General features: G+C 34.0%; 1 non-coding gene across 1 annotated transcript; it reads left to right on the top strand.

Annotated features, from left to right (window-relative positions):
- The first annotated feature begins 9,108 nt into the window (after positions 1-9,108).
- Positions 9,109-9,173, top strand: Trnaa-ugc. Its single transcript has one exon. It is a non-coding gene; the product is annotated as a tRNA-Ala (tRNA).
- The last annotated feature ends 1,066 nt before the right edge of the window (positions 9,174-10,239 follow it).

Here is a 10,239-nt window from a genome sequence, read left to right as displayed (position 1 = left end):
TGGACTGGAGCATCTTTTCCAAAGGAATAGGACAAAACAATATTTATATAGTTTCTGTGAAAAAGAACTTAACACATATTCTGTAATCAGGAAATAACTAACAAGGTTAATCATAGTGGTTGCTATAGATACCAGAATCTGAAAATAGTACTTTACTAATGACTCTAAAACTCTTTTGTGAAGGATTGTCCTTTTGCTGTTTAGTCATTCCATTTAAAATGATCTGATTAATAAGAAGAGATTATCACCTCATGTATGATTTTTTCTGCAATTATATAGTCACATTCAATTCAAATTATTGCTTGTGTTTAGAAAGGAAGCAGTTCGCTTTTTAGTCATTGTATATTTTCTTTTTCATTTCAAATAAGTAAATGATTTCCAGATGAAAACTGTATTACTGTTGTGACAGTTCTGTATTATTGTGACAGTACGTGATTTTGTCCCCAAATTTTGGGGCTAACGTTCTCAACCATAAAGTCCAGGAGAGATACAAATGCTCATTTAAGTGCAAGATGAGAGTTGAGTTCAGGCCCTAGGATAGGATATTTTACTTTGAGTAAGTTATAAGAGAGTGTGTGGAAGACACTAATCTATTTCCATAAAACAACATATTAGAAAAAAAATAATAATTACAACAAATGGTTGTAAAGCCTCAAGGAGAAAATAACATTATGCCACTTTCTGACATGTTTTTTCACTTCAGTTCAATTGCAATAATTCATGAAACAGGATGGATAGGATTGTAAGGACTTGCACTTGCAAGGAAGAAAGGATTGAGCATATTATTTGGTGTGTAAACATGACTGAAAAAGTTGTCATCATTGAAGAGATTTATGCATGATAAAATGCAAAGCTGAATGAGATCTACTTACTAAACTCAGCCATTCTAGGGGAAAGGACAATGCCATGTTACCAAGAAATGTTGACTACACCATCAAAGAGATAGTACATCCACCATAGTAAAAGGACGACGTTTTATAGGACTTGTGCTACAAATGAAGCTTACCTGTAACTTCCTCATTAGATTTGGTTCCATCGAAATTAGTGTATGCTTATTGGTTTGATTCCATGGAACTAATTTGTGAATATTTTGAGGACACACAGCCAAATTGACAGAAAGGTCAGCTTGTTTATATGCAACCAATGTCTCGTACAGAAAAAAAAAAATATTTGAGCATTTTATATTCTGATGACTGAACTTTGTATAATATTTCTAGATTATGGATAACAGCATTAATTAAATGAAAATTATTCCACAAAATTATCAATAATCCACTGTGGCCCAGTAGACCTATGAAGAATGCTTTACCAGTATCATGTCATTTACTGAAAATATACCATGGTCTTGCAACTTGATTAACAGCTAGGAAATATGACTGAACAAGTCCTGATGAAGATGTAAAGTAAAAGTACAAGGAAAGTGAGAAAATATTGAGGCTCATATTGTGAGATTTCTACTTCAGTTCCGTAGTTAGAAAATATCTTCACTTAAGTATGTAGTTGCTTGGAGTTATAATAAATACAGCAATGTTTATAGGACATTTAATTAGTCAAAAGTCAAACCACTGAATTTTAGAGAATTGGAGAACAATGTATGTTATTTAGATTGAAGACAGAAAGGAAGAAAATGAACTAGTACATGCTACAAGCTGAAAATAAATTGAACCTATCATTAAATGTGACAATATGAATGAGTCTCACCAACTACAGCAAGTAACCTTACCCTCTGAAGAAAGAAAGCTTACATCAAGCAGGTATGTCTACTGTTGTTGTCCCTTGCTTCCAGTGTGCCTTTGGGATGGGGATCTACTTATTGTATATTTACATAACCATATTTTTTATTGTGAAAATACCATACATAGGGGTTACAGTTACATGGCCAAGATAATGAGTATATTTCTTATCAAATATTATTGTCACCTCCTTTTTTCCCCTTGCATTGCCTTCCCATCTCCCTACCCCCCATAACCATAATTTCTTTGTCAACATTACTCAGTGTATTGAACACCACCCCACATGATGGCTCCCAGAAAGAGCAAATTTCGAAAGCGAAGATACCACAGCGTGCCCTAACTTTTCCCTTTTAGAATTCTTGAGAATTGTGCTGTGGTTCAGTAGAATTGAATTTTAGGTGGAATTCTTACCCTTTGTAACTCACATATAAAAATGTCCAACTGCTTATATGTATTTGCCTTGCCTACCCTTCATCTAGGTTCGATTGGTACACTCATTTCATGTGCACTTTTCATTCTTTGTAATTCCAGTGTTCATATGAATAGAAATCATAAATTTGGACATTATATATTAAGTTTCAATCAGGGTGATTATAGGGCAGTAGAAGAACCTCCTCAAATGACCTCTCAAAATTCACAACTGCCTATTGAAGACATGTACTCATATGAAGAAGCCTTTACCACTATCATATCAATTACCCGAATCTTACAATACCAGCAGGCATTACTTCAGAGTTTATTAAGGAGGATTTGAAGGATGAATGTGGAGATAGGGAAAGAGAGTAAAACTTGTGATATAGTAAGTTTTGTCTAGCTGTCATGAATAAAAATAAATGCTTACAAATAATTATCTTCAAAAAGAGAATATTAGTTGAATAATATTTTACTGTGTCACAGAACCCAGCCTGGAGCCATTCTCAGGATTTATGTTTACTGAATTTCAATTGATTTTGTAGGCTGTTGTAGGGGGTGGCACCCTCTGTTTACCCAGTAGAAAGCCACTCCTGGAGGCGCATTTTCCTCTGCCTGTGCTGGGTGACTTTTTCCTGGGTGGAGTTGAGCCTGGTAGGTCTGGGCTGATTCCTGTGACCTGCTAACTGATTTTCCTGTTTATTCCCAAGGTCTGAATTGGTGCTAGCAGCTCAGCCAGGCCTTTTGCACTATCAAAGATGGATATCTCTGGTAGTGGGGTGGGGGATTGGTGGCCATCCCTCCTCTGTTTCCTAAAAAGGAGTGAGGATGTCAAGCTTCTACTCACACCTCCGGAGTGTTGATTCGTGGGTCCGTCTCTGGTCTGCAGTCTTCAGGATGAAGGTATCTGCTCATTTTCAGTTCTTGCAGGTGTTGAGTAGAATTCACTTGCTGGCTCCTCTGGCACCTTTGTTCCATACTTTCTTTGTTGCAGGTATGGTGGCAGTGGCCACCACCTCTGTGGCAAATGCTCAGAAATATCTCCTTGCCTGGATTTTCCTCTCTGGCAAAACGCTCTGTACTGTTATAGCACACTTGGTGTAATTATCTGGCCTACGATTGTTCACCGGAACACTAAAACTGCTTTCTATGTGAGAGCTTGTTTAGCCTCCAGCGTCTCCTCCCCCATCTTCCTAACACTTCACCAAATATTTTGTATTTAATTATTTTGTTGTTTCAAAAATAAAGGTTGAAATATATTCAGATGCCAGTGGCTCTCACCTATAATCATAGGTACTCAGGAAGCTGAGATTTGAGGATCTCAGTTTGAAGCCAGCCTGGGTAGAAAAGTCGATGAGATTCGTAACTGCAATTAACTCCTCAAAAACATCCAGAAGATTTGCTAAAGATCAAGTGGCAGAACACTAGCCTTAAACAAAATGAGCTCAGTCACTGAGCACAGGCTCTGAATTGACATCTCTTGGCAGGCAAAAATCAAACAAACAAAAAACAACGGAAATAAAAAAAAGCCATAAAAATTATTAAATATTTAATAAAATCATATTTTAAGATCATTTTTAATTTCTTATCACATACCAGACTTTATGCTCATACCACCTAGATTACTCAAAAAGTTTTTAGTTTGTGAGAAATAAGATAATCCTGTGAAATATAAGAAGTTTTCAATATATATAAAATGTATTATGTGTAAAGTAAATTTTATGGTACTTTTGTTTTGGAATCTTTTGGGAAGAAATAATAAAATATTAGTAAACTATTCAGGGAAGAAGTAGCCAAGTGCCTCAATGTTAGCCTTGAATATGTAACCTAAAGTTTTAAGAAGGTTAAGACAGAGGTCTAGGGGCATGTTATTAATTTGAAAATAGATAATAAATAAGCATGAAAAGTCAAGGTCATGTATTAGACAAAGTCTTGGCAAAATATCCAGATTGACAAGCAATTAAGATGAAGTTGGAGACAGAGACATGTAGAAGTCTGGCAAGAACATAGTATAAATAGGAGTGTGATTCTGTAGCCAGACTTAACAAGTTGAACAGAGGTCCCTTAGATCATAATCAAAATGAGAGAAGGAACACACTCATTAGGATCTATCAACCTACATGATAGAGAAAAGTTAGTGAGTGTAACAATTAGGGAAAGAATGAAAAGGCAAAACAAATCAACTCAGGATGATTGAAACCTCTCGACCAAAAGTGAGGGGAACAGAAAAAGGAAAAGATACTCCATTAAACTGATTGCTTACACATGTATATTTTATAGTTTGTGAGGAATAAAGAGAAAGTGAAGATGAGCAGCATAGTTATGTAGTTTAATAAGAGGACTATGAGCCCCTTACAATATTTTACACATTGAAATTGACAAAATGCTTGTTGAAGCAAGGTCTCTCTTCTAATTTAGTAAATATCAGATAGTGGCAAGTCTTCTTTAGCAGGAATTTTGACCGTGTTTAGAACAGATGAAAATGAGTTATGAAATGATAAAACATATGAGAAAGTATATGTATTTGTTTCCATTTAATTACAATGAACAAATGTCTGACCCAGTTTGAGAAAGTCAAATACATTAACATAGTGTTATCTCCAAAAACACAGACGTAAGTTGAATTTCACAGTAGTATTTACCTAATAACAGAGGAGTACATGACTCAGAGTTCTCTTTTTAAAATTTTTAAGAATTTTACTGTCTTCAGAATTGTTTCTTTGAATTCCACCTAATCTGTTTGAAACGTGCAGAATTCCCCATCCAATATGTAGAAAGTTTACAATGGCAGGTACATACATAAAGTCAATAATGCACAGCTCAACTCCATTGTTCTGATAAGTGGGATTTAAATGTGATTGTCTTCGATTTAGTGTGATTGTGGTTGGCAGGTTTGATAAGGTGGATAATTTGTAAGAAGAGTAAAACAGGAAATGGATAGTAAAAGGACAAGCTGATATATATACATCCCTACTATAGTGTGTGTTGTATCCCAATTCTGTTTTGCAGATGTTGTAAAAAGTAATCAGAGCAAGGACAGAAATGTAGAGTAAGGAATTATTGTGCAAAGTGACAAAGATAAATAGTAATGTCATTTGTTTATTTCCCCACTGAGGTACTATGAAATGGAATGTAGTGAGTAAATGACATCACGTTTTTCCTTCAGAATATTGTTATATTCAACTTTTATTAGAATAGTGGATGACAGGAAATTTCAAATAATTTATAGTCATTTGATATTATGTTGAAAATGAACTTTACAAATTTCGTGAAGGGGTAAGTTGTGAAGTTGGGTGGGAACGGATTGTAAGGAAAAAAAAAGAAGAAGGCAACAATGCTTGATAGGAAAAACACTCATTACATTGATCATATATCAGAAACACCTCTATACAGTATTTTTACAATAAAAAACAATGAAACTCAGCTAATAAATAAGTTAAAAATAATCGCATTTATTAGCTGTTTTTTTTGTATTTTTATTGCAAAAATAGTGTACAGCTGGCCAATAAAATTTACAATCACTTTTCTGCTACTTCCACTTTTTAAGTCTAATACTGTGTCTCATCATTTGACGTACAGGTTCTGTGGTACTCCAAAATGCCATAGAATCTTTCACAAGAAGTCCTGAGTAGCATCTGCCATTTCAAATTCTTCTTTTCCAGCATAATGTTGAAAATGAAATAATTTCAAGACTATTCTATCAGTTCCATATGAAAAATTGCAAAGATATATTTTTAATAATAAGGAGAATTATGGCAAATAGTAAGATGAATGAAACTGATTGAACTTACATTTTATTATAGGAAAACTGGTTTATATTTATGTAATCTGAATTTACAGAAAGAAATTGACAATATTATTTCACATTCGTCTCACGTCACCATGAAAATGACTCAAAAGTATACATTTTTATCATTTTATCTATGATTTTACTTAATCTTTCCAATTAATCTGAGAATTTTATTGTACCTCCTTTGAAAAACAGAAAATTAATCTGACCTGACCTGACAATCCTCATATTATTCACCCATTGCCAACATATCGAGCAATTAAGAAAACATCAGAGTTCCTTATTTCATATCTACCAGCTTAGTAAGTTTTTAAAAAAAGACTAATATTTATTATTTAGTTATATCACAATGTTATGTGAATTTGTAATTAGTCTTAGTTATAACTCATATGCAATTTAACATTCTAAACTTGCTAAAATTTAAAAGCCAATTTTTGGATTTAAACATTAAAAATAATTCACTTATGGCTTTCAATAATAGCATTCCTTCCTTTTGATGTTGGGTTATAGATTTTCAGAAGCTTTCTTATTTTTGCTTCTTTTTTTGTATCTAATGTCCTTGGCCTAAGGTTAAGTCAAACAGAGAAGGGCTCATGATACATGCATGAATATTCATTGGAACTTAAATTAAATAGAGATGCTGCTTTCTAAGTTTCATCCTCATAGTGGTTCACTTTTTCTTCTGATATGATGGCATCAAAAAAGTCTCAATCAAGGTGAATTTATTCATTTACTTTTTTATTTTTTAATTGTCCAAGTACCATACAGAAGGCTTACAATTACATGAGCAAATTAATGAGTATATTTCTTACCAAGCTCTGTTTCCTCTTCCTTTGTTTTCCCTTCCATTCCCTTCCTACCTCCACCTCCCACCCCCTACAACCCTGGCCCTCACTTTGTATCCTGCAAATTTGTAAATTTGTAAAGTTCGTTTTTCGACATCATGTCTTGTACATCTTATTGCCGCAATGGGTTCAATTCTATCCCTATTTAAACAAGTACTTTTTGCCCTTTCCCTTCACAAATTATACCAACATCAAATACAGTAAAAATACGGGATATACCGTGGGGCAAAGGACATTTATTTTCATTTAAGAAGAAAATATAGTTTGTTATTACCAGTGGACACCTCATGAAACATGAAAATGATATTCACAATGTGGGTATTAGAGAAAAATTTGTTTTTTGTTACTATTTGTGTTGCTTAAAGAATTTTTTATTGTAAAAATGCTGTAGAGAGGGGTTACAATTACATGAGTGAATTAATGAGTATATTTCTTTTCAAGAATTATTGCCTCCTCCTTTGTTTCCCAATCCAGTCCCTTCCCTTTTACCCTGCCTCCGTCCCCGCCCATCCTATCCATCTCTCCCCTCCTTCCTCCCTCCTTGCCAAAGTTATAAAGATTGTTTTTGGACATATCGTCTTGTACATCTCATTGTTGCAAAAGGTCCACCTGCATCCTATTTAAACAGTTTGTTTACTCCCTTCCCCTCCCCAAATTATACTATCAAATACAGTCCAAACAATGGTTACACACTGGGGGAGGAACATACAAAGGAATAGAAAGAATTACGAGGACCTTACAAACAGAAAAAAATAGCAAGAAAGTAAAAAAAAAACAAAAACACTTGAGTCCTTAATTTGGGCTTTATTTTGATTAATATCATCTTATCTGATCTTTTCTGCTTGTCTCTGACAAATACGTTATTGCAAATAAGCGAAACAATGGGAACTATGTTTCTTTGGGCCTGGCTTACATCACTTAATATAAATTTTTCCAAGCAGAACATTTATTAATAAAGACCCAGAGACACAACAAATCTAAGAAAGGTTGGAAAAATGGCACTGCCTGAAGTGGCAGAGCTTCTGCATGGCAAAGGACATAGTTAGCAAGGTTAATAAAAAGCCCTTGGATTGGGAGAAGAAATTTACTAGCCATACAATGGACACGGGTCTCATACCTACAATATACCTGGATCTCAAAATATTAAATTCCCAAAAACAAATCCTCAAAGAAACAACTTCCCAATAATAAGTGTGCTAAAGACTTAAGGAGAAACTTCTCTGAACAGGAAATGAGAATGGCCAATAGACACAGGAAGACATGCTCAACCTCTCTTGCCATAAAAGAAATGCAAATCAAAACAACATTGAGATTCCACCTCACCCCAGTTAAAATGGGTATAATGAAGAACTCTAATAACAACAGATACTGGAAGGGATGTGGACAGCAGCAAACCCTACTGCACTGTTGATTGGAGTGTAAATTTGTTCAATCACTTTGGAAAGTAGTATGGCACTTCCTCCAAAGATCCATATCGAGATCCCCTATGACCAAGCAATTCCACATTTGGGCATTTACCCAATGATCACAAACAAGTCTATACTAAAGTTAGCAGCACGACTATGTTTATAGCAGCATTATTACCATAGCTAAGATAGGTAACCAGACCACATGCCTGCCCCTCAGTAGATGAACGGATCTAGAAAATATTGTACATAGACACAATGGAAGTCTATGCCTTGATTAGAAAGAATAGCATTGCCTATCTTTTTGAAAATGAAAAGACTATTTCCGATATTATATCAGACATTTCCATACAGAAGGAACACTCAATGCCATATCACATCTCTGAAGTATTAGAAAATTGTTATTAAAATTAACATTTATTCCCTATTGCTTTCTCTCTTCATATAAGCTTATGTTAGAACATTTGGTATTATTACTCCATTTTAGTAACTGCATTCTCCACAATAATAAGATTATTTTATTCAATTAAAATCACACTTTCTCAACAATCATCCACAAAGACAAAACTTGCATTTTTAAACTATATATTAATTTGACTAATTTCAAATTTCATATAAATGTCTGATACAGAATAAAAGTAATTTTTTGCTGTCAATAATTTATTTTCATCCTTGGCATTGCATCAGTTAACAGTTTAATTATTTTACTATATACTAATCTAATTTATGAAAATAGCATATCGTTTGTCATTTTTCTTTTGGTGTATATTTTCCACTTATTACTTATTATAAATATACATATTATTAGAATTCATATAAAGAGTTTCAGTAGAAACACTTTTTTCTTTGTTTACCCTTCACATCCCTTCCCAAAGGAGGAGGCTTCAATGCTTGATAAGAAATGTACGCATTGGGGCTGGGAAGGTGGCTCAGTGGTAGAGCGCTTGCCTTGCAAGCAAGAGGCCCTGGGTTCGATTCCTCAGCACCACATAAGCAAAAAGAAAAAAGCCGGAAGTGGTGCTGTGGCTCAAGTGAAAGAGCGCTAGCCTTGAGCTGAAGAGCTGAGGGACAGCGCCCAGGCCCAGAGTTCAGGCCCACGACCGGACCCCCCCCCCCAAAAAAAAAAAAAAAGAAATATACGCATTATCCTGCCCATGTAATTGTAACCCCTCTGTACAGTATGTTCAAAAAAAAATAAAATAAAATTTAAAAAAAAAGAAAGAAAGAAAGAAAGGAAGAAAATAAGAAAGAAAAAAATGCTCTCTTTTAATGGTAAAATATTATCTTGTCCAAAATCTGTCATGATTAGTACAGGGAAAATAAGAATTGTTCTATCTTGACACTAAACTTAAGCATAAATCTAAATAAAATTTAGTGAAATTCAAAAAAAAAAAAAAAGAAACTCTTTTTTCTAAGCATTTTATTTTAGTGTCTTTTGTATTTTCTATTCTTTACTGTGTTCTTTAATTCCAGTAGTTTCTGTTAGCTTTAGTCTAAGATTTTGTCTGATTCTAATTTCTTAGAATATGAATTGGGCTATTTTATTATTTTTTATGTCAGTCATGGGTCTGAACTCTGAGCCTGGGTTCTGTCCCTCAACTTTTCAGTTCAAGGATAGTATTTTCTCACTTGAACCCTTTCCAGCTTTTTTTCTGCTTATATGCTGCTGAGGAGTTGAACCCAGGACCTCATGCATACAAGAAAAGCACTCTTCCACTAAGCCACCTTCCAAGCTCCAAATTATGGTCTTTTCCTGGTTGCTCTAATATTCAAAATACAGAGTAACATAACCTAAATTCCTCTAAAAATAACAGGATACTATTCAAAGTTGCTATCTCTAATTCATAAGAGAATATTCCCAGTTATTCTCTCATTTCCCTAACAAAATTACTGTCATTCATTCCCCTGTATCATAACCTCTAATCATTTTATTCTCTTTTGCTATTATTACTTTTAATAACATTCTATCAGTAATCTATAATTAACAGAAGGAGAATACTTTATTTTGATACATGGAAAACACCAGAAATTAACTTTTTTTGAGTGTAAAAAAT

This window comes from Dipodomys spectabilis, unplaced genomic scaffold (genome assembly GCF_019054845.1).
Source record: "Dipodomys spectabilis isolate Male_0828 unplaced genomic scaffold, ASM1905484v1 ptg000164l, whole genome shotgun sequence".
NCBI lineage: Eukaryota > Metazoa > Chordata > Mammalia > Rodentia > Heteromyidae > Dipodomys > Dipodomys spectabilis.
Note: the sequence above shows the minus strand (reverse complement) of the source record. Positions and strands in the feature narration are given on the sequence as shown.